Genomic DNA, 26,440 nt, shown 5'->3' with positions numbered 1-26,440 from the left:
ATAATAAGCAGCAGTATGAGCCAATACTTTGCAATAATTTAAGTCTCATAGCACACAAGAAAATGTCAGTGTTTTAGATGTGTTTATTTATTTGCTCTAAACGGAATTGTGATCAACAGTGAAACATGCCTGTCTAACTTGGGAATCACTTAAACCAGCTGTCCATGTCATTTGGCTAAGAGGCCCCAAATGAGGAACGAATATACACAAGGATTAAGATGTGCTGTCTAGAAATGACCACATATAGCTAGGGGTCGAGAAACCCTCATCCAGGAGCACAGCACACAGGACATATTTGCTCTCATTTGTAGGGAATCAGGTAGCATTCCACTGTGTGCTACAGATACCAAGGAGAGTTGGAAAAAACAAACCAAAAACACACCAAAAGAAGCAACAAAGATCTCCACTGAGATCCTTACAACAATTTCTTTCCATAAATTTTAGAATACAAGCTCTTGAAGAGTGGCTATAGAAGTAGACTGGATCTCCTTGCTGACTTTAAGGCGACACCTCCTTATGCCCTTCCCGTCTCATTCCTGCTGGCTTCCCAAGTTCACTGGCAGACCTAGTGGCATCTATCACGTTGTTTCTTCCAGCTCGACCAAAAGCAGTCTCAGGATGAGCAGAGGTGCTGTCATCCAGGGCTCTCTCTCTTTTTTTCAGACTGATGAATATAAACTGTGCTTTTTCTGATTTTGGTCACAGACAGTATTATCACTTGTCATCAGAGTGTTATCATATGGAATGGTCATTTCTTTACTCTTCTCCCAGCTGACCTCCTTCTCCTCCTATTGTCTCCCTGGCTTGAGTATCAAAGTTCCGTAGTATACATCAGGGACAGGCATATTTGCTAAGACCCAAGAATAAAGCAATTTGGAAGGAAGCTGAGAAAACGGTGTAGCCACTGTATTTTCTACTTCTTTTTATAACTACTTTTAGTCATTATCACTGGATTAAACACATGCACACGCACACATGCACAAAACTGATTAGTTCTGGTTGTTATTCATTATTCTCCCACTTCTTGTTTCTAAAAAATCTGCATTACAAACAACCCTCCAGGATCTTATTCCAATCAACCTATCTCCAGTCTTACAATTAATATTCCTATTACAATTGCTAAGCCATTCGACCTTTCTTTTTCTTTTTTAAAGCAACAAAACCAGGGCCAATAAACCACAAATCCCCACGAAGAGGAGGCCAAAGAGGTTAACCAGAGAGTGAACTTGACACTGCAAAGCAAGAACCTCCCCTGTGTTTCCCTGTTCACTAAAGCTAGTGGTTTTGGTTAACACAGGAAACACAGTAAATACACAGTAAATTGTACACACAAAGCAGCCATCAGCAATTTGCCTGGTGGGGTCGGATAGCATGTGGCTGATAGGTCTCAGGAGATGAGGAACAAACAGCCATGATGGATTAAGTGATTGCTATTGGCTGTGTGCTTGCCCTGAATATTTCACCGCGGACAGTAATCAATTACTAGGGACCAGTAATGACACCAATCAAACGCACTTAGCACTTCTGCACTAGCAACCCAAGGGTTACCGACCTGCCACTTTGAAAAGGCTTAAGGCTGTGTGAGAAGTGGTATGTGAGGTAGCCACTGCAAAGCCCTTAGATTGGGGGAAGGCAGGCTTCTTTCCCTTCATAGGAAAAAGATAAATAGATAAATTAGCCACTCACCTGCCCTACATTAAGGTTTCTTTTTCAAACAATCACTATTCTCTCTTTCCCTGTCTCTCTCTCTCTCTCTCTCTCTCTCTCTCTCCCTCCCAAGGGGATGACCGTTTATAAATATTTGGGCATAATTTGAAGTATCCTGGTCAGCAGTTTCATGTGAGCAAAACAGCCTTGAGGAAAATGACTGAACAGAAGCTGTGGTAAAGCAGGAAAAACAGCCAACCTATGGCTTCGGAAGCCTGCCAGTCACCATAGAGCTCTGTTGCTATGATGTCACTCCCTGCTTGTTTGTTCTGTGGTGGGAACGCCGGGCGTTGCCCCATGTGTCCAGACGGCACCTTCTGTTCTCCATGTTGTCCGTGAGAAGCTGAGAAAGAAATCAGCCTCTCCGGGTTCCCAGCATGTCAGTTCCATCTCTTCTTGGGTTGGGCATCTCTTTTCCTCCCTCATGGTCATCTTCATCTACAATATGTGAGTTCTCAGGAAGAAACTCAGATTTGTAAGTTTATAGAATCCTTTCCAACTCTCACCCAGCTTCTGGTGCCCTCTCTTCTGTTGCCTTTTTTTTTTTTTTCAGTGCTGGTCTTCTGTGACATAATGGGGCTGAACCGCAAAGACACTCTGATGGATCTTTTGGCTTGACAATAATGGTAACTAATCAAAAGGGGGAGGGAGCCTCAGAGGAGCTGTCCCACACTTAATTCTTAAGGTTTATTTTTGCTGTGTTTTAACAGTTTTTCCAGACAAGTATAAATTCTCTTTTCATGACTGGAGAGAACAGCAAAGTCTAAGTCCATTAAAAGCTTCCATTAAACTGCTGTTTACAAATCACTTCAGTTCTTTAGCTGTCCTGGCTTAAACTTACACAAAACAAGGACAGGAAGGGGCAAGAGAGAGCATTTTAGGGTAGTGGAAATTGTCTGCTATCTTGAGTCAGGTGGGGGTTACACGAGTGTATACATTTGTCAGAGATCAAACTGTACCCTTCAAACTGGTACACTGGTTGCCTGTAAATTTTATCTCAATAAAAGTGAGTTAAAAACTCCTGACTGACAACTCCCAACAAACGAGCTAGATCCTCGGATGGGGAAGTGAGATGAACATGTCCTTATCTTACCCTCTATTAAACAGGGGTGATCATTTTCAAATACCACACATTCCTTGGAGAATCACCAGGCTCTGCTCTGCTCTCGGAGGAGCAATGCAGACTCTAAGGGTGTGCTCGCTGTTTGAACCTGTTCCTTCTCCGGCTGCCTCTCGGAGGCAGCTGCTGGGTACACATTTACTAAGCTGCAAGTCGCCTCCATTGGCAGAACTGCCTCTTCCCTGGGATTTATGAACTCTGTTCATCCAAGAGCGCAATCCAGAGGAGGGCTCTGGAAGGGAGAGAAGACAAGAATCCTAGCCAAGGATGCAAATCTCTCAGGACCACCAAAGGCGTTGCCCTCCAACAAAAGAATGTTCGGAATGGACTCACTAATGTTTCATTACGAAGAGTGTTCCTAATAGTATGTGCTACCTTAGCTATGCCACAAGGGCACTGTGAGAATTAATGAAATAATGAGCCCCTGGTGCACTTTCCCAGAGAGAACGCCAGGCAAATCAGAACCATCAGCCTCCCCTGAGTGGGCATTTAAGGACAAAATACTTCAGCGGCTTTAGCTGCCTTCTCCCTGTTCTTTGTCCCTATTTTGGTAACTCTATTATGCAAACCTGGACAGAGATTTTGTGGAACTTGTCACTGAATGTGTATAACTTTTCAGCTGAACTTTCTCCAGTTCAGGATTTTATTACATGTATGTGAGTCACAGAGCCCACAAGACTCACCATGAAACCCAGAGATTCCACCTACTTCCTGTCCCACCAGCCTCACCAAGTGATTTGTGTTAAGCTTCCTCCTGCTAAAAAGGATATATACTCTGGTTGTCTTTCTACCCTGGTGCTTTGGTCACGCTGCTCTTTTTCTCTGAAAGCCAATGGCCGAGGCCTTTAGAGGGCTGGGTAATAGCAGGGAATACATAAACACATTAATACTAGAACTGTGAACCTGGTATTTTAATAATTTTGTTTATCTCGCTCCTGCATGTAGCATCACTGCTCCCTACACACACACACATAACACACACACACACACACACACAAAGTATTTACTTCAAGAATAATTTAACTACTCAAAGCAATCTCCACACATTCAAAACAATCTCTATCAAAATTCCAATGGCATTCTTTAGCAATATAGGAAAAACAATCCTAAAATTCCTATGGAACCACAACAAACCCTGAATAGCCATATCAATCTTGAGAAAGAAAAACAAAACTGGAGTTATCATACTTTCTCACTTCAAAATACATTACAAAGCTACAGTAAGCAAAACAATACAGTACTGGCATAAAGACAGACATGGAGACAAATGGAATAGAGAGCCTAGAAATAAATTCATGCATATGGGGTCAACACCTGCTACTTAACAAGGGTGCCAAAAATACACAATGGGGAAGGGATAGTCTTATCAACAAATGGTGTTAAGAAAATTGGATATCCATGTGCAAAAAGGTGAAATTGTTCCTTTGTCTTATACCACTCAAAAATCAATTCAAAATAGACTGAAGACCTAAAGACCCGGAACTATAAAACTCCTATAAAAAGACACAGGGGAAAATTTTTCATGATATTGGTCTTGGTAATGATTTCACAGATCTGACACCAACAGCAAACATAGACAAGTGGGACTACACAAAACTAAAAAGCTTCTGCACAGAAAAGGAAACAATAAACAGAGTGAAAAGGCAAACTACAGAATATAAGAAAATATCTGCAAACCATATATCTGATAAGCAGTTAATTTCCAAAACATGTAAGGAACTCCTACAACTCAATAGCAAAACTACTCACAATCTGATTAAAAAATGGGCTAAACACCTGAATAGACATTTCTCCACAGAAAACATACAAATAGCCAACAGATTCATGAAAAGATGTGAAGTGTCACTAATCATCTGGACAACATAAACCCCAACCACAGTGAGATATCACCTGACACCTGTCAGGACGGCTCTTACCAAAAAACAAAAGACAACAAGTGTTGGCAATGATGTGGAAAAATTAGAACCTTTGCTCACTATTAGTGGGATTCAAAATGGTGCAGCTGCTATGGAAAACAGTATGCAAGTTCCTCAAAAAATAAAAAAAATACAACCACCATGTGATCAGCAATCCCACTTCTAGACATTTATCCAAAAGAACAGAAATCAGGATCTTGGAGAGATACTAGCACTCTCACGTTCGTTGTAGCACTATTCACAACAGCCCAGATGTGAAAACAACCTAAAGGCCCATCAGTGGATAAATGTATAAAGGAAATGGTATACACATAAAATGGAATACCATTCTGTCTTTAAAAAGGAAGAAATTCTGTAATATGTGACCATATGGATGAACACTGAGGACCTTATGCTAAGTGAAATAAGCCAGTCATAGAAGGACAAATATTTCATGATTCCATTTATATGAGGTACCTAAAATAGTCAACTTCACATAATAAAGAGTAGAATGGTGGTTGTTAGGAACAGAGGGTGGGGAGGATATGGGGAGTTACTAATCAACAGGGGTAAAGTTTCAAGACAAATAAATTCTACAAGTCTGCTATAAAACACTGCACTTATGGTTAACAATACGTATTATACACTTAAAATTGTGTTAAGGGAATAGATCTCAAGTGTTCCCACCACAATAAAATGAAAATTTTTAAAAAGTCATGATTGTGGTTCCTTTCATTTGGAGTGCAGTAAGTACTGCAAGAGGGTGTAAGTAGAGCTTTTTGGTTTCTGGTAACATTCTATTTCTTGATCTTGGTGCTGGGGACAACGATGTGTTCATTTTGTGAAAATTCATCAAGTTATAACTTAAGATCTGTGCACTTTTCTGTATGTATATTTCAATGAAAAGTTAAAAAAAGAATACTTTAAATACTTTAAATATTAATTATTTTAAAGTAAATTGACAGGTAAAAGAAAAAATGAGGACCAAGAAAATCTACAGGATAGGATTAGATGTTAATTATTTTGCTCTAACATGAAGTAATTTAAATTTTTTTTCACTTCTTCACACTTTTCAGAGTCTTAAAACTACTGACTACAGCTTCTAAAGTTATATGAGTAACTAACCCCACTCTACTCCGAAATCTTAGTATTTACTCACCTAGACAGACTTAAAAATCACATGTAATTATTTTATTTTATTATCTGGTCACTACCTTATTTCTAATGATTGCGAATCACAGGTGCTAAAAAGATATGTGTATAGTAAGAATAATATTTACTAGCTTTAAGTAATAATATTAATATCAATCAACACATATTTACAACATTAATCTTGTCCTTGAAAATAATATTAATGGAGGTTTAAAATGTAAGGGTTTATTTCTGGATTCTCAATTCTGTTCCATATGCCTCTCCTTGCACCAATAACACATCTTCTTCAATATTCTGACTTTGTAAAAGTACATTTTGAAATACTATGTAGAGTAGAGTAAATCCTCCAGCTTTGTTTTATCTTTTTCAAAACTCTTTTAGCTATTTTAGGTCCACTGCACTTCCCTATAAATTTGAGAGCCAACTTGTTAATTTCTACAAAAAAAAATCTAGCTGGGATTTTCATATAGGAATTACATTGAAATTATAGATCAATTTGGGAGAACTGCCATCTTGACAATATTTACTTTTCCAATGTAAGAACTGGACTGTCTCTTCATTTATGAAAACCTTTAATTTCTTTCAGCCACATTTTATAGTTTCCAGTGTACAAGTCTTATACTTCCATTAGCTATATTTCTAAGGCTTTCTATTTATTGATACATTTTTGGAATAGTATCAATTAATTTAATTTTAAGATTGTTTGCTGCTTGCTTATAAGAGAAGTTGAATGGTTTTTTTGTATATTAATCTTGTACCCTGCAACCTTGTTGAACTCATTTAGAAGTTCTAATAGTTTTGGGGAGTGGATTTTTCTACATACAAGATCACTGCAAATAAACTTTCCATTCTTGATTCTTTTCTTTTTCCCTTGCATTGTCTAGAACTTCCAGTATAATACTGAATAGAAGTGGCAAGAGCAAACACCCTTTCCTTGTTTCCTATCTTAGTGGAAAAGCATCTCATCTTTCACCATCCTGTACAATGTTATCACCTATAGGTTTCTGGAGGCGCCCTTCGGCAGGTTGAAGAAGTTCTCTTCTGTTCCTAGTTGGTTGAGAGTTCTTATCGTGGTTGGCTAATGGGTTTTTTCAAATGCTTTTTCTGCACCTACTGAGGTGAAATATGTTTTTTGTCTTTATTCTATTGATACGGTATATTACATTAATTAATTTCCAGATGTTAAACCAACTTTACGTTAATGGGACACAGTTCCTATGGACCTCTTGTATTCCTGAGCATAGGTCACACTCTCTTCTTTCTTTGCATATCGCATAATATTTTGTTGAAAATGAACATTCAGGATGGATATATTGTAGCAATTCTGCATTATTATATTTTCCCCCTGAAGGTTTTTTTTTTGTTTCTGTTTCTGTTTCTGTTTATTTCTTGAGTTGTTTAGTAATTTGACTGGATTAATTCCATGAAACCTACCATCTCCGAAGTGGTGAGGCCACTGATGTCTCCTCTCTGTTTTATTTTCTTTTTTAAATTCTTGTTTTTATTTGTAATCCTGGTTTCCTTGTTATCACCCCAGTGTCTGCGTAGCTTAATGGTTGGCCAATGATTTGACAGACACCATGATCAAATATCCTAAGCCAGTAAGACTTCCACTCTCTGCAGATGGATCTGTCTGTGGCTAGAGGAGCATGCTCAAAGTTCAGGTCATTTGCAAGTGGGTCTCAGCTTTGGCTCTCTACTGGGCCCTTCCATGGTTCCTCTATGCATGTGCTCAGCCTCAGAATTGGCCAGAAATGCACAGATAGCTTGGCCCTCTGTTGTCTACTGCATATGTGGGCAGCCTCATTTAGAAATATGCTTACTGCAACCATGTCTGCAACTTCAGGATTACAGAGCCATTGGCCCTCCCCAAACCCCAGCCACCAAGATCACTATGTCCACTGACAATGCTGCTGGTCGTGAGTGTTGCCCACCATTCCAAATGGAGTTCTCTTTGACAGCAGCACCAGCCTGCTAGCTCTGATGGACTGTGGTCTCCCCACTACCAGACCCTCCATGACAACTGAGTAAGGGATGGGTGCAGCCCCAGACAAGAGTCCCACAAACTCCCACTATTCTTAACAGAAGTTCAACAGTTTTTCTAGTATAAACATTTCTCAGATTGTTTTATGTTTTTATTCAACTCCCAGAGCACTGAAATGATTGTTTTTGTTCATTTTGTCCAATTTGATACTTGCTTTTTTAAGGAGAGGATTTGTTGACCTTCTGATTTGGCATTGCCAGAAGTCCCACCCCAGGATTTAATTTTAAATGCTGTGGATACTACACAGAAACTTGGTACTCAGATTATTTATATCCCATCCAATATGATTTTTATAGTGTCAAATGTTATACAGTTCTTTGTAGGTCTGATAAAGCATTTATCTTTTCAAGTGAATAAGGGCCAACTTGAACTGCGGAATAAAAACACCACTGGTAAATTAAAGATTCAAGTCAAACCATTTGGGGTCCCAGTTCTGGATATACAGAACTCAGTAAATGGCCCTTGCCTCAGAGACGTGGATTTCCATCTTGAGGAGAAATGGCTTATTTTCTCCCATTTTTACGATATTTCTGTCTACTATGTTTCATCAGTCATTTATAACAAATGCTACATTAAGGATATAATTAAGGATTACTTAAAAAATATCTCCCATGAAAACATCCAATCATAGCTACATTTTACTTTTTAACATGATCTTCTTCTTTAAAGTGGGTTTTCCACTTAATCTCGAGGAAGCATCTGATGGAGATGTTCATGTTAAGCAGCAATACTATTTGATTAATATATTAAAACTGTCACGGTCATCTTCATTTACCTCAATAAAGACGGTTCATTACTTTCAGCAGCGCTTTATTGCTATATGTCTGAAATTATGAGAGAAAAAGAGCCAACAAAGCAGTAGAAGATCTGTAACCTCTATTCCCTGTCTCTGAAATAAAAAAACAACACAGCACTTCCCATGGCATGATTCAACCTGGGAATAAAAAGAGCTTTGCCAGCCTCAACTAAAACTCACCACAGCTGGTGAAGTTAAATTCAATACCAGCCCCTTAAAGGAAGATAAACGTATTTGCCTGAGATCGTGTAACAAATTGGTACAACAACCAGAAAAGTAGACCAGAATGCTTGTCCTTTAATCACCATGTCCCAGTCTCTCTCTACTTACATAAAAACCAAACTGTAGGGCCAGTTACTCAAACCTTTATCCCAGCAACACTTCTGTTTGAGAATGCTCCTAAAAACGAAGAATGGTGGTGGGGAAGAGGACAGAGATTGCGTCAAAGACCCAGCTGTGTTAACAGCCCTCAATGGAGAAAGAACCAAGAATTAAAATACTTGGTCTTCTTTCCCTTCCAATGTAACGCATGTATGATCACAAAACAAAATCTCAAATAAACTAACAAAACACAGATTGATTCTGCTGTTTCAGCCCAGAATGTACTGGATGTCTGTTAAATTTGTAACATCCTACTCCGATTTTCCCCATGAGTGGTTGCAGTGTTGGCCACCATCAGTTTTTTTTTTTTAATTTTTATGTGTTTTTTTGGGGGGGGGTAATTAGGTTTATTTATTTACTTATTTATTTTAATGGAGGTACTTAGGATTGAACCCAGGACCTCATACATGCTAAGCACACACTACCACTGAGCTCTACTCTCCCTGCACCACCAGTTCTCACCATATTAAAACACTTTTCAGAGCTTCTTCTCTATAATGAAACCACCTTAAAGGTTTCAAATGCTTTCTCATGGGGGATGTTATCCCATGTATGCTGATAACTGTTGTAATACTCATTTAAGAAAGGTAGGGAGCAGATATAATTCCAATGAAAGGAAAGCCAAGAGCTTAAAAGGTAAGAAAGAAAGAAAAAAGATATTCTCAGAGTTCTTAAGTAGCTAAGTGACAAGTCAAAGTTGCTAAGGTTGGTCCAGGGCTGTGTCTAGAAAGCTGGGTTGCCCCCTATCCTAAGTCCTTATAAGAAATGGGTCAAAATTACAGCTGAATACAAAAGCCAGATGAATACTCTCACCTATTTGCATATCCATACACACACATACAAACCTCTTGATTCATCAAACGTATTATTTTGTGTATTAATTAACTCAACAATGTTTCCCAATTTATCCAGATAATTCTACAGACACCACAATAAGCCTTGCCCCATATACGAGGATTTATTTGGATAATGAAATCTGTATTTGCCTCACAAAAGTTTATCACTATTTAATCATATCCTGGACTTAAAAGATACTGTCAGTCTACATTGGGAGCCATTTTCCTTTTCAAAGAAACAACAAAACCAGGTCACACTTGGACTACCATGCCTTTTTCACAACATGGTAAGATGAAAATCATTCAAATGAACACGATTGTTTTTTCTCTACCTGAAATCTGTTCTGCTGGACTTCTAATTACATTTGGAATAAGTTTAAAATCTGAAAACTTATTCCAGTTGAGGCCTGAAGTGGGAAAACTTACACAGAAGTAGAAGCAGAAAACACAAATCATGATTTTTAATAAGTCACAATGGGAAAGGGTAAGATTAGTCAACTTCCTATCAAATTTATTTTCATGATACATTTGTAAATATTCAGAAGACATTAAAACTTCAAGTTCCACTGAACTATAGATTCTAAATACTAGACTTCAACTCCAAAGACCCAGGACCTGTTGTCATTATCATTAATTATTTATTAAGCTGCAACGCAGCCCTAACACTGTGTCATCACATGGCTGCCCATAGGGAACTTAGACTCTGGAGTTGGGTCAGAATATTCACACAGCATAGAAAACCGAAAAAGCATGGACATGGTTACACGTATCCCTTGATTTGCTTACTAGAAATACCCAACCCATCTTGGCAGAGAAGTACTTGTGTGTATTAGAACTCCTTTTCCAATTATACAGTATCCCTTGTCCTGCAGAAGTCCCAGCCGTCCTCCTGGCGGCAGCGGTCCCTTGAGCAAGCACTGCAGAACCAGGTGGAGATGCTCCGTGGAGGCACTGGGAGAGTAGTGCAGGGACACAGTACCCAGCTCCAACGCAGGATGAAAGATCTGGGTGTCCAGGAGCCTGGGCGCTTAATAACACAATCTGACTACGTTGATGCTTTGACTGACCAACTCTTTCTCAAAACTCCTCTCTGTAAATTTATATGAGGCTTTAGGATTCTAGAGCTGGAAAGAACTTTGCATGGGAGTCAACAGGAGTTAATAGGTTTTCTTAAACTGGCATTAGCCAGGACTTGATCTCCTGCCCCTGGGTCTGCCCTGTTTTGATCTTGCCACACTAGGTTGGGGCACATTTGGAAATGATGCTAGCATTGCTTCTTTGGGAACATGGGTTAGGGCTGGGTTACCTAAGAGAAGATTTTAGGAGGAGCTCTTGGACAGAGTTCTGGATACACTGGGAGGGAAGTAGCTAGTGAAAGAAAAATACAGGACAAGACCTTGGGTATAAGGAGAAAAGGTGTTAGTTGGTGTCAAGGGGTAGGAGCTAGGTCAGGGGGCAGTGCAGGAAACAAGCAGAAACAAGAACTCTGGAATGGCCGGGGCCACGGGACTGATGCTTGTAAGGCAAATGTGACTAATCTCAAATAGTTTAGAAGGGCTGTGAGAAACACAGGGTCTCATCTCACTGGCTTTGCCATAGAGGGCTAACTCCAGACAATGCTCTCTTTCAGTGTTTGGGAATAATATTTTGCCAGTGACACCTCTCAAAGGGGACAAGATACTAGCATATACCTCTGAAAGAGTCTTCAAAGAGCACCAGATTCAAGGCCTAATGTGGCCACATGTGGCCTCTGTGTCCTAGGAAGCGTCCTGAAGCATCCTCTCAGCTCAGTTTCCATATCTCTAACAATCAGGAATTGGCTCCTTGAATTAAGTCTGCCCCAGCTTATAGAATTTCTATATGTGGCGTGCTTCAAGTTTCCCCCAAGGAAAGTTTTTGTGTCGATTACAAATGGCTTTAAGAGCCTTGTCAACCCATCCTGTCTCCCCTTGTTGTTTTCCTCCTCAGCATAAGCAAGAGAATCATTTAAAAAGCATTGTGAGCTACAGGTAATGGGCAGAAGAGAAGACAGGGTCTGTAAATGAGCTCTTCAGAGTCAAGCCCCACCAAGCCGCTGTTAATGCTTTACATCAGCCAGAACGCGGGTCTGCGTATTTATTTCAGAAGACTTTCTGAACATGTACCTGGCTATTTAAAGTCACCATCCATTTGTTGGCACATTTCATCTCTTATTAACAACGGCACAGAAGCCAGGGTATGCTGACAGTTCTCCCAGTACCCCAGAATACTGGGGGAGGGGGTGTTACTCACCAGCCTCGTGCTTTTACTTATTACTGATGTGCTATTTAACGACCAGCACCACCCCTTTATATATTTTTCACTATAAACTGTTATATCAAGAACATATAACTCCCAAATCCACACAGGCACAACCGTCAATTTTAAAGGCATCATATCTTGTGTCCTGCTTCTTTGGAGGCTGGACTTTTTGAGCGTTTACTTACTAAAATCCTCTCCAATCACTTGAATCATAAAACCAGTAAAGGGAGGTAGGGACCCGTTGTGGGGGGGTGAGGGGAGTAGCGGGAAGAGAAAGAAAGGAAATGGGATGAACAGAGGCTGAGGGAGACTGGCTACGGAGTGGAGTGTGTGACACAAGCTGAGCTACCCACCGCAGACAAAGAACACCAGGCGACGGAAGGGAGACAATGACGGCTGAGAGCAAACGCAGAGCGCGCGGGGCTGGCAGGGAAGCCCCCCGCGCAGCCCCCTCCGCGATCCCGCTCGCTTAGTGCCAGCTGACGGGCTCCCAGCAGCTGCTCCACGGCGGAGAGACTAACACAGTCACTTCCTGGCTAAAAGGATTTCTACCGTTTTAATTAGGGTTGGTTTGTTTTTTTTTTTTTAAGGTAAGAAATAACACCTCTCCATTCCCACATGCCCCAGACACATCTGTATTTTCAACTATCCAAACAACGACTTTGGTTTCTTTAAGAGTTGGGAATTGCTTGTGAAATAAATAATTAAGAGGAAAAAAGAAGTTCAGCAAAGTAGTCCAAATCTGTGCTCCTCTGAAGAACACCGGGGAAATTATGGTTCTAAGTGTAACACGGAGACAGGGGCTGTTAATGCCTGTAAATTAATCTTAACTTAATGGTGTCACCACCCTTTGTCCTGTTTAGCTATAGTGACAGACAATGCAGAGGAGTAGAATTTTTAATATTTCATCTCTCCTCTTTCCCCAGAAATATCTGGAACAGGTTAATTCACTAGAAATTGACTAGAAATTCCTAGTCATCCTTGACAGAAAAAGAACTGGGGATTTCACAAGTAATGTGTGTAAAATCTTCCTTAACCTAGAAAACATTAGGGGAAAAAATCGACTCAGAACTGAGATCTAAAACTAAAACATGAAAAAGAGGGAAACAGTGCAGCTGCTTAACAGCCACACTAGGAGGCTGGGAACACGATCACCTCACCACAGGACTCGATCTTTCAAAAACCACTGTCTGTTTACAAACAAAGCACTTGCTAAATAATACACCAGGTAACAGCTGATGGCAGGAATAGGGTTTGCTCTTTTAAATAACAACAGATTGGGAAAAAATAATTCAATGCCATCAGACAACAAATTAAAATGAACCCTCTCCTCTCCCTCCTCATGGAAACATGTGGCTCTAGCTGGGAAAATTGATTTCCACCCACCCTCCATTCTCCCAAAAGGAGATTAGAGAAAACAGAAAAACATACATTCTGGAGATGAATTTCAGTAATGAGCGCTCTAACCATTCATAGGGAGATACGCTCCTATTTCACAGGTCTTTGAAAAAAATTTTTAACGTGCACACGTGAGTCAAACAGTCTGCAGTAAAATGCATTTAATGTTTGATTGTTTTTATACACTGCAGGAGGGAGCTGAAGACTTGTCACTCACCTGATGAAATCTGATCTCTCTCAAATCAGCTCACCCTACCGTGTTAAAGATGCTACTGCTGTGACATAATTCAACCTCAAGACATCTTGTGGGAAACACAGGTCAGTTTTAAAGCAGCAGGTGGGTAAACAGTCATTATTTAGTCACCTGACCTTGAATTTTAGGGGTTGTTTACTCCATCTTTTGCTTAGAGGCTGCCACTTGAGATCACGTGCCATGCAAGGGTTTTCCAAGTTTAAGTGGACTTTATAAAATAAGCTGACTTTTTTTTTTTATCAGAGCAAATGAGGCATCAGAAAATATTCTTCTGCCTCATTCTTAATTCTAAGGTGCTAACAGGGAGAAGAAGAGAAGAAGGAGGAGGACCTGTGGCCCTCCCCTCTCCTGAGTGGTATTTGTGTGAACAAGACCTAATGGAAGTACTTCTGTTGACCTCTAACAGGCAAACAATTTCCGGGCCAACTTTGTATCCAACCATAGCTGGTGATGAATTGAAAATGACATTCTATATTCTTCTATCAAGTTAATACAATAAAACAGGTAGTAAGAATAAGAGCAAATACGTACACCTGTTTTACCCTCTGCCAGACCCTAAGTGCTTAGCATATATTAACTTATTTAAGCCTCCCAACAACCCCCTGAGGCAGGTGCTGTATACACATGAATATAAACTTGGTTATATCTGAGAAAAGATAAAAAGCTCCATAATATCGGTGATATGATGGGATAGAGATGAGTTATAATTTTGAAAAGGAAACTGAAGCTTACATACCCTATAACACAGGATGTTGCCCTATATGTTGCTGGGGCAACTGTTACAAAAGGAAAACATAGGGATCGCTCATCTGCATTTTGTTTAAATAACTTTGCTCATAAATTTCCACTGAAGAGAATACTAATCTCCGTAGAGAAAAAAAGTTAAGATTCGAAAAAAAAGATGAGATGTAATAAAGGGTGAAGAGACTTCACAGTAGCTAAAAATCTACCACCAACTTGAGAAAATTGTTGACACTCATTTAAAGAGCAAAAGAAAATCTCAAAAGAAAACAGGGCTGGTTTTTCTTAGAAATCATCATCATTACAGCCTTCACTTCCTGGGATTCTTCCTAATGCTAATTCCTAGTAGTGAAAATAATAAGGATATGGAAAATGAGGCAAAGGGAGAGCAGGAAATGCTTCTGTATTCCATTACATTTGGGGGCAGGGCAGGGAAGCCTCAGAGATCTAGAAAGAAAGAGGAAAAAGAAATCACAATGGATGAAGGGCTCCTGTGTCAGTTACTTTTGCTTTCCCACCGATTTTAAATTCAGCTCTTTGGAACAAAAGGGACAGAAGGATGATCAGCTTATATTCTAAAGCCATCAGCCCAGGACAGCCTTGGAAGACCAGGCTGATCACATTCTTCCAGCAACAGCTAACTGGGAAAGTTGGAGGAAAATACTAATATTCCCAGATTCCAGTTCCTGACCTGTGCCTCTCCCACACCACCCCGGAGAAGCCACCAGCTTCCATCCACCAATGCTGCTTCCCTGCTCTTTGGCTAACATCTCTAAGAAAGCCTGCCTGTTCAGGGACATGGCCCTTCAGGTCACAGTAATCCAGCAGCTCACAGTCATTCATTTGACCCTACTGTCAAAGAAAATTTTTCATCAGTGAGAAACGGCATTGTTGGGTGTTGTTAAGTCAATTTGGACTGCTGGGAAAAGAGATTCCAATGTCTAGGATTAATATTTGTGATATTTACTCTAGAGTTAGAATATTTTTTAAATGTTTTCACATGGTGTTTACAGGTTGCTGACCTTTCAGAATCATATCACATGGTGAGAACCAAACATTTTCTGACCAAATATTTTTTCAAATAAAGTAGGTTTATTAGAAACACAGTTTACCACTTATCATTCCCTTATGGCAGTGGTCCCTGAAGGAACTATGGGCAGATAAGAGATGAAAAAGCAAACGACAAATCTTATCCTTTTTTCCACCACAAGTTAAAAGCCTGCCTTTATATTGATTTTCAGATACTGAATATACATAGTTCATCTTCCAGATAATCTCAATGTGTCTTACTCTACTAAACAAATAAAATTGATGAGAATGGAAAAATGAGATGGATCTACATCTGTAAATAACCTTTACACACACACACACACACATTAACCTGATACACAACTGACTCTTTGCCGTAGAACACACATTCCTGCCAGCATTCACAGGGGTATAGATCCACCTATATGATTCCCCACGGCACAAACTCTTTACCAATGGATTTGACAGAAAGGGGACTATGAAAATGTTCATAAATTATCATTTGTATATTTGGCTTAATCTTGAGTTCTCTGAATATCTAAAACATTCATCTTTCCATAAAATGCTAATACCTTCCAAACTGTGACTGGATGGTAGTTATTCCTGTGAGTTTAAGTTCTTATTATAATACTTTGATAGATAGCCGAAATCCAGCCTGTATGGCACCAATGTACAGATACTGGCATCTCTCTGCTCAAGTCTGACAACAGCTAATGCTGGGGTAGAACATCAGCCAGTCCATGCTGGTGGTTCACGTGTAATGTGCATTTTAGTCACTAGAATTTTGGTTTGTTAACTGGGAATTGCCAGGAAGACATAGAGAGGACCAGAGTGAGGAACCAACAACCCCCGGGGACCCAGGCCTCATTCTGCAGCTGAGCTGTCTCACTTTTTTTTTCAGAAAAAGCTTTCTCTCAGCCCTTCCATCACACGTGGTGCCGATCCTGACCCACTTCCCCAGTCTGTGCCACGGTTCAGTGTAGAGAGAGTGCATTCTCCCAGCCTTTTCCTTGGTCTCTTATTCTGGGTAACAAGCCATTTTTTTCCTATAAAGTTTTTTTGTCCTCAATCAACCAATCTGATCAATGTTTGAGATTCTTTATGAGTGAATTCTCTTACTCAACCATAACAAGTACTATAATAATAATAATATATCTTAAACATCACTTCACTAAGAAGTTCTCCTTAAATCAAGGAAAACTATTCTCAGTAATCCAGGCACAAGAGCTAGTCATTTATTTCACTTAGCAAAAATGTACTGAGTACCTGGAAAGGTGTCTAAAATCACAGGAATTTTATCAGTTGAAGCTAAATTTATCTGAGGCAGAACTGATCTTAGCATAATACCGCTACTTAAACATCCTGAGGTTGGGTTTACCATGTATTGAGCAAATGCCTGGATACTATAGAAAATGAATGAACTTTTGGTTATTCAGAGATACTGTTGGCAATGAAGACACTGGGGAAAGAGGCACTGATTTTACTGGGTTCTTCCACATTCTAAAAATTTTGTTTCCCAGTGCAAAAGGGAACTTTACCGTCCTATGCATGGAAGCAACACTGAATATGCTCAGTAGAGGGAGGGAGCATCAGAGGAACTTCATTCTTCATTCTCCACCATGCTCTAAAAAAAAGCATGCATGTTAGCTTCAGATACGAGGGCCTTGTTTAGAAGTTAGTTCTAGACCTCTCTAAAAGAGGCTCATATCCCTTGATTCCAAATAGCTTATCTGGCATTCAGCAGGGGGAACAAATTTAAATCAGATGTTTTGATTGGGGTGATTGGAAATTTGTACCACTGATAAGTACACCTATATATATACACACATATCTATGTTTGTGCCATATGGTAGAAATGTTTTTTAAATGTTAGCATTCATTCAAAGTGAATATGTAAATATACACTTACTTGCTAGTATAGTCATATTTGCTCTTTAATTCATTCTCTTTGTAGAGGGAAGATCAGTCTGAACCATTTAAAAATTAGAACTAAGAATTTTTTATTTAAGGAAATGCTGTTTGTTTTCAAGTACATGACTAACTAGAATGAAACCAATAAAATGTTAAGTGTTGCCAAGCATAAGTCCATAAGGTACCTGCTGCAATGCGTTTTGTTGAGTATATTCACATATCAGCAACAGTTTCGTAAGGTCTACTCACGTTACAATCAGTGGAAGCAAATAAGTGTCAAAATATTTTGAAAGGGGAATACACTTGATAAAAAAATATCAAGCTATTTCTAACTTGAAATAAGGGAAACAAATGAAATAATGATCCCATTAAACAAAATATAAGAGACATTTAGGCCCTAAACACTTTACTTTGATGACTTTACAAAGTAGAGAAAGGATACTCAATAGTTATTCTCCAAAGAGTTTCCCCTCTCCCCTTTTTTGGCTCATGAGTAAATACTAAGGGGACTAATGATTTTTATTAGTGCTTAATGTTTGGCTATATGTATCTAACCTCTCTGCCCATCTGTAGCTTGGAAAGTTTTTGTACATGTGGGGAAGAAATGCTTTCATTAGCATATTAATCAGTTTTCCAAAGAGCTATAACTTATTTATAATTTATTCTCTTACTCAAACGATCTTAAACATTCCACCTCTGAAAAAAAGGGAAAAGGAAGGAAAATTTTTTTCATGGGGAATTATAGTGAAAATTTCTCCTTGCCTAAATTATCAAAACTGCTGAGTTAGTAAGTCTAAATTAATTTCACATACATTAGACAAGTAATATAAACCTCAAAAAAAAGTCTATAGATGTTTTACACACTTACCTATTATTTAACACCTCTTCAATCAGAAAAATTTTCTCACAAGAAAGGGGACTTGAAAGTGTTGAAAAATAGAATTCTTGCAAGTTAGGCAACCAAAAAAATCTTACTCTGGAGTTAATTCAATGGGGAAAAGGAGATAAAAGGAATGCTGTTAAGATTTAAAAATGAGCTTTGCTTCTGAAATCTAAGCTTTAGTTCCCATGATGTATGACAATCTATTATATTGTATTTGGCAGAAAACATAAATTGTGAGTGTTTATAGGCTGTGGTGACAGACGTACTTGGAAGGTCAGCGCGACTTAAGATCTCCATTGTCCTGGCTCACTCCCACTTTCCAGCCTTCTCTACATCACCAGCCTTCCAGCCCATCAGTTGTTTCATCATGTTGCCTGCAGCTCTCCATTTCCATCCAGCTGCTGTACCCCCATCCAAAGGAAGAACTTATGATGTTATACCCGCATTTCTGAAGGTACCACCAAATGAGCTTCCACCTTCATCCACTCATGCCCTTCACTACCAAAAAAATGTTCCTAAAATCCACCTGGGCACTTGTTTAACAGCCTTCCAAAAGACCTCTTTGCTTACAAATAAAGTCAATACCTTTCAAACCAGTAAGTCAAGTTTTCCTAGGATGTGGCTATACCCTACCTTTGGAACTCTAGGTTCTACTCCTGCCCCTCATCCTCATTGTCCAATTATGTAGACACCCAATGAGACAGCTGCCCTGGCATCATCCCATAGGGGGCACTGAAATACCACTAATAAATCAGAAATACAGTGCCAGTCAATTCAGGTTTCTACCCTCAAATGCCTCACTCACCAGTGAAATGTAAACCAGACCCACTCCCCTCAAAGCAAACAATGCCCTGAGCAAAGAGACCACATGACTGTATCCATGTAGATCACCTCTGTCCATGGTGAGTACCACTAACTGTATCTGATTTTGAGTGATTAAAGAAAACTGTAAAATGAAGGACAAGTCCAAATAAGTTAAAATGTCATGTTACATTCAGAGGATGCAATAGACATCTTATTCTGAACATAGAGACAGAAAGAAAGGTATATTGATCCTCTTAATAGAAAATCATTTTCCCTTACTCTCCCACTAGAATATTTTCAACAAATATTCAAGAAGCCAGATGCTTAGCTTGCCAGGGGGCACCCACATATCTCAGTCCACCCTTACCATCTGGTCTACCTACAAGCCCATGCACACACCTTGCCATTCTTCGTCTTTCCTGGGCTCATGTTATTCATTCCTGTAGAACTACCTCCCTTACTTTTTTCTGGGGCATCTTTCTTAATCTCATTAGCCATCAGCCAGCTCTTTGTCCTCTGAAATTTTGTATTATCTCTGACACAATACCATACTGTCTTTTGTGCCATTTTTCTTTTTTTTAAGAAAAAATTTCCACCCACCTCATGCCAACCCCTGTCCTAGGAGTCTTAAATGCATTTTTTCAATTCATTTTTCAAAATAATAGTATCTTTATTTCCATTTTACACATGACTAAACTGGGATTTACTGAAGTATGATAACCTGATTAAAGCCATCTATCCAGGAAGGCGCATGGTTTAAACCCAGATGTATCTAATTGTGGAGACTGAGCTCTTCCCACAATGCCACAAAACTTCAGTCTAACTCCCCAGCCCTGGTGTAAGTTATTTGAGGGCAGGCATCATATTGTTGGTATCCATGTGCCTCTCCACAGACCCCAGAAAAGACCCTTTCTTGACCACCAGAGAGAATCAATAAATGTTCGTTAACAATGGTGCTGGGACTCTGTGCTTCTTCTGATACAAATGCTGCGTATATTCCACCACATCTTCCACTGTTCTGAAAACACTTCAGGATGTGAGGAGGCTTCCTTCAGTTGCCTGGGCAAAGCCAATCTCTGCAGGAGCAGCACTGCTGAAGCTATACAATTTGGAACCACCTTTTCATGATCTTCTGCTAAACTAGTCTTATACATTTTAGTTACAGCTTTCAAATCTTTCCTGGTCCACCTCCTTCTCAATTCTTCTAAAGAGCTCACCATCCAACACTGTTCTGACTTCCCAACACCACAGTAAGACAGTAAGATAATGTCATATGCTCATTTGTTAAACAACTTGACATAAGTATCCAATCAGACAACCAGATAGTAGAGTCATTAAAGTGACAAGACACTATAAAGGATTTAAAAAATAAGGATGTCTGAAAGTCTAATGCAGACGTAACTTAATTTGAAATGAGGTGACTCATCAAAGCAGGAGGAAGTACAAAGACTTAGTTACATGTCTATTGTTGCAAAAACTGGGAACAGCCTACATAGTGTTCAACATAAAGGAACTGCTTAAATAAAAGATGGTATATCTGAATAATGTAATACTACACAGCCATCAGATTACTCAGTCATTCAACAAATATATATTGAATGTTTCATTTGTATGAGATACATTAGAAAGAAATGACACCTGCTTTCATGGTACTGAAGAGTCTAGATGATGATACAGAAGAATGTGTAAGGAAAAATTTTTATTGTTGAGTGATACCATGGGTTACAATGGAATATGATTTATATGAATTTTTTGTTGTTGCTGTTTTTCATAACAGAAGATACATTTGTTCTATGTTCATAGCCTGCCTGAAGAAAACAGACATCTTCATGAGTAGATCTGGCAGTATTTAATTTTACAGGAGAAAGCAAAGCTGCACATTCTAAAACAAAATTCTGAGTTAAAAGGAAGCAAGTATAAATCCAATAAAGGTGTACTGGAATCCCAACTGAAACTAATTTTAGGGTAGATTTCTGAAATATTTTTATATACTCATTATAAATATATATTATTTTAAAGTGTGAATTAAAAGTCTTCCATTAGTCATTTATGATGCTAAGATATTGTCTATTGATATGTTAAAAAAATAGAAAGACAAAAGAATCAAATACCAAAAGCAAAAAAAGAAATGAAATTTTAAATCTCTTACGAAATGGCAATAAAAAGGACATCTACCTCTCTGGGTTGCCCTGTTTTGCATAAGTCCTGAAGACATATCTAACCAGCAAGAACATAAACTCTAATAATCTCTTAAGCTAAATAATAATAACCTATAAAATTTATAATATTCAAATCTCTTTACCCTTTCAAATTCTTAACTTTTAGGAATAGAGAAAAATTTCTTCAAGCTGATAAAGAACACCTAAAAATATCATATACTTAATATTGGAAGACTGAATGCTTTCTTGCTAAAATCAAGAACAAGGGAAGAATGTTTGCTCTTACCACTGTTATTCAACAAAGTATTGAAAGTGCTGGCCAGAACAACAAGGCAGAAAAAGAAAATAAAAGGTATACCGTTGAGAAAGGATCTATTTCTATTTGCAGATAACATGATTACCTATTTAGAAAACAGTGAGGAATCCACAAAAAAAATAAAAAGTTTCTAGAACTTGTGAGACCAGCAAGGTAGCAAAACACAAAATTAACATACAAATATATAATTATATTTCTACATAATAGCAATAAATGTGGGCACCAAAATTAAAACTATAATGCCATTTATGATCACTAAAAATGAAAAAGATGTAAATTTAACAAAACATATAAGCACTTATATGCTGAAAACTAAAAAGACTGATGAATGAAATCAAGTTCTAAATAAATGAGGAGGCATGCTGAATTCATGGACTGGAACATTCAACGTAGTAAAAACGTTGGATTTCCTCAGATTGATATATAAAAGTTAAATACAATTTCTGTCAAAATCTCAGAAAGTTTTTTTTGGTAGAGAAAGACATGAATATTCTAAAATTTACTTTAAAATGCAAGGAAACTAAAATAGCTAAAATAACTCTTTGAAAAAGAAGAATAAAGTGGAAGGAATCAGTCTAACTAATCCCAAGACTTAAAAGTAATCAAGACTGCAGTACTAGTAGAAAGCTAGACTACCAGATAGTAGGACAGTAGCAGATACAGGACTGGTAGACAATAGCACTAATAGACAGACAGGTAGAGAGACAGACTAGTAGAGAGGTCAGTAGAACAGAACAGAGGACCCCAAAATAGATCCGCACAACATAAGTTCAAATGATTTTTACAAAGGTTCAAAAGCAACTTCATGGAGGAAGGATAACTTTTTCAACAAATTGGCTGGAGCAACTAAACATTCATAGGTCAGGAAAAGAAGTATTTTGACCTAAACCTCACACCCTATACAAAAATTAACACACAATGGGTCACAGACTTACATGCAAAATGTCAAACTACAGAAGTCTTAGAAAAAGCATAGAGAATGAAAAAAAATCTTAAAATAAAAATCTAGGTGAAGAGTTCTTAAACTTTAAACCAAAAGCAGAATGAGTAAAGGAAAAATTGATAAATTGGACTTCACCAAACTAAATGCTTTTGTTCTGTGAAAGACTCTTAAAAGAGAGGATGAAAAGACAAATTACAGACTGGGAGAAAATAACTGCAAACCACCTATCTGACAAAGGGCTTGTATCTAGAATATATGAAGAATTCTCAAAACAAAGCAGTAAGAATTCTCAAAACACCGCTAGCAAAGATAACAAGGAAACTGGATCATTCACACATGGTTGGTGGACAGTGAAGTAAGACAGCTGCCACGGAAAACAGTTCAGCAGTTTCTTAAAGAGGAAGAACTAAACATGCAACTATCATACAGTCAAGCAACTGTAATCCTGGGCATTCATCCTAAAGAAGTGAAAATTACAGCCACAGAAGAACCTACACATGAGTGTTCATAGTAGCTTTATTCATAATCTGGCTATAACTCAGATGTCCTTCAACAGGTGAGTAGTTTAAAAATCTGTGGATATCCATACCATGGAATACAGCTCAGCAACAAAAAAGACTGAGCTATTGATACATGTAACAACTTGGACAAATCTCCGAAGATTTATGCTGAGTAAAAAAAAAGTCAATCCTAAATGGTTACAAGTGCATGAGTCCATTTACAGAACACTCTTGAAACGACAATATTATAGAAATGGGGAAACAGACACACTAGTTGTTGCCAGGGTTTAAAAAGTGGAAGGGAGTAGGTGTAGCTATCAAAAGACAAGGCGAGGGATTCTGGAGCTGATGGAAGTGTTCCCTGTCTTGGCTGTATCACTGTCAATACCTTGGTTGTGATATTACATAATACAGGGCTAAGGATGCATGGGATCTCTCTGTATCATGTCTTACAACTCATGTGAATCTATAATCATTTTAAAATTAGAAGTTTAATTTGAAAAATCAAAAGGGAAATGAAGATTGGTGCTAGTTAGAGTCAGCTAACTTTCTACCAAATCTAAGTGGCTATCTATAGACAAGTGCTGGCATAGATACCCCAAGTTTAAGTAAGCTGTAATTTTAATTTGAGAACTAACCTTGATTCTAATTTAAAACTTCTAGGTGTCCCTTTCCCCCATGTCGCAGCTTCTGCTGATATATGTACTGAACAAAAACCAAACAAATGTATGAGACAGTATAAAAAAATCAGAACCCTTTACACAACAGTATTAAAGTGGAAAATAAATGTGTGAATGATGAAAACAAAGACACACATATCTAGTTGTGGAATATGATACATAAGCCAAACAAAAGTACACGCTAATATTTTTGTAGTAGTAATAGAGTGAATGTTCTAAATCAGCTAAACAATTCTGTTTTTCTTAATATACTAATTTCACCAAATGAAAAGGAATAGAAAAGGCAAAGGACAATTATCTGGCCCTGAATTACTAACTTCAACTATTACATTAATCAAAATAGTCTTGTCTGATTTCATACAATTCCTTTTCTGCAGTTAATATTTTTGTTAAAGGGAAAACCCAACATCTCTTGTGGCCACACTTACTCTTCCCCATTCATTCGTTACCATGTCCACAAGCATTTTTGATAGTCTGTTTTCAGGTGCTGCTTGGTACTGAGGGAGGCAGGAAGATAAACTAGAAATGGTCTCTGCTACTCATGTTTTAATGAATTTAAAAAAACAGGTTGAAAAATGAATGATTTCTCAAAGCCTAATTTTTTTTGTAATTTTTCTCTGTATTGTAAATAGCATTTTTTTGCTTACTATCAATTTATGTAACTAATCCCCTAATGTTGGGCATCTATCTGTTTTCTCAACTTTTCATGATTATAATTAATGCACAGCAGTAATAACTGACAATAAACAAAACATTTTAAAAGACCAAAAACTAAAAAATGAAAAATTACTTAAAGAGAGATGAAATCTTAACCTCTTCACTCAAGTTGATAACATGTGAAAAATTAGTAATTGGAAAATGTTGGGTTTTTTTGTCTTCCAAATTGTTGTTTAAACCTCAGCTTCTTGACCAATTTGGGTTCCAATTGGTTTCTGTTCGATTATCTTTAATTTACCCTTGACTTCTACCCTTCAACCATGCTGAACTCCTTTCAGTTTCCCTAACTAGCTATGTTCTTTTCTAGTGATTTGGTGTGTTTTCTCAGTCTTGAAAATTTCCCCACTCAACATTTCCACTAACCGTCTCCTACTAAATCTTTGCGCTTCAAAGACACTTCTGTGTGAAATCTTCCCAGATCCCTCGAAGGCTGGGTGAAGCATACCTCATGTGTCCTGTAATTGTTTCACCCTACTGTAATTAGTCCTTTACTTGTCTGTCTGCCCCAGTGGGCCTAAAGCTCTTTGAGGCAAGAATGATGTTTTGTTCACTATTTTATGGCCAGCATTGAGAAAAAGGTCTGATCCACAGCAGATGCTCAGGGAATATCTAAGAGTGATGAAAGAATGAGAATGAATGAATGAACAAATAGATTGTTAAACCTTTGGCACAGGAAGATGGGCAACTCTTTAGTCACCCAGATGACTGGTTCTCTCATACAAAGATGAGCAAGTTCCCTGGAGATGCCTCAGATCCATCCTAGAGCTTGATTGTTCCACTGCCGCACAATCTAGAAGCTTAAGCATCTTTGCAGAAAACACCACCGAATCTAACAGGTGTCTCCTGTGAGCTGCTCTTGGAAATAGTCCTTTATGGCAAATACTTCAAGGTCCTGGAAAAGATACCTCACATAAGTTCAGTGTGCAACGGGCAGCCAGGAGTGTCCCCAGTGAAGTTGGCATAAGAGGCTGCCTGCAATGTAATATTTATGTAGGTTAATCTGACTGCTTCTTTTTCCTGGAGAAATATTAAAGGCCTGGGTACTTTCAAGTGAGGATTTTCTGGTACTAAGAGTCTGCCACTAAGTCTCCATCTTTCCCAGTACTGAGACTGCAGATCTTTAAACAGCAGTTCTGAGAGAGCTCGGCAGTACTCCCAGGGACAAAGGCCTTAAGACACAGGATGGATGCCTGCCCCTCGTTTTCCCACGTCTCATTTCAGAAGGTTCTTCCCACTGCAAACAGCAGCATGATTTTTCTCCCTCCTGACCTTTGTCAACAGTGTTGCTGCACTGCATTTGGAAGTATTAACAATGGTCATTACCTGCCCTGTTTATTCAGTGTTAAGTATTAACAAGGCCTGTGCTATCTCAGCTGCTGCCATATTTCTCCAGGAAAGACGTGCCTATGTAAATGCCCTAATGCAAACAGGAGCCTTGTCTTTTTGTAAGTGGGGACAGAGAGGAGACTTGGAAACAATTGAAGGGATAGAAGAAAACAGTAGCTATGTGAAAAATATCGTTTTCAGAAACACATAAACTAACGGCACCATGAAATCTTGTTTGTGGCTGATTTTTGCCTGTGCATTTGGCCACCAGGTTTTTACTAATATAGGGGCGATAATTTAGCACATGTTTCTGGGTTTGTTTATAATTGTTTCAAACAGTTTGCTACTGAGTAAACAGTGTATAATAGTTTACAGAATAAAGAAAAAGAAATAAGCCTTTGGCATTGGACTTTCTTTGCTTAGGGTTTGCATGTTTGGTTTCTGGTGTGGAACAGCTATGTCGGAGTGGGTGGGAGCCTGTCTCTGAGGGGATGCAGCAAGCTGACAATAGTTCCTTGAGCATGAGGACGGGTGAAGGGTTTCATTAAAACTCCTAACAGATACTGCTT

General features: G+C 38.5%; 1 protein-coding gene and 1 long non-coding RNA gene across 13 annotated transcripts in view; one reads left to right on the top strand and one right to left on the bottom strand.

Annotated features, from left to right (window-relative positions):
• The window catches only part of MAML3 (mastermind like transcriptional coactivator 3), a 562,009-nt gene that overhangs the window by 241,860 nt on the left and 293,709 nt on the right, over positions 1 to 26,440 (bottom strand). The window lies entirely within an intron of this gene.
• LOC140700005 (uncharacterized) lies at positions 1,966 to 19,026 on the top strand. The gene is made up of 4 exons (XR_012078209.1): positions 1,966 to 2,154; positions 2,261 to 2,333; positions 13,801 to 13,927; positions 18,648 to 19,026. It is a non-coding gene; the product is annotated as an uncharacterized lncRNA (long non-coding RNA).

This window comes from Vicugna pacos, chromosome 2, assembly GCF_048564905.1.
Source record: "Vicugna pacos chromosome 2, VicPac4, whole genome shotgun sequence".
Classification (NCBI taxonomy): Eukaryota; Metazoa; Chordata; class Mammalia; order Artiodactyla; family Camelidae; genus Vicugna; species Vicugna pacos.
This window is presented reverse-complemented; position numbering and strand designations above follow the sequence as displayed.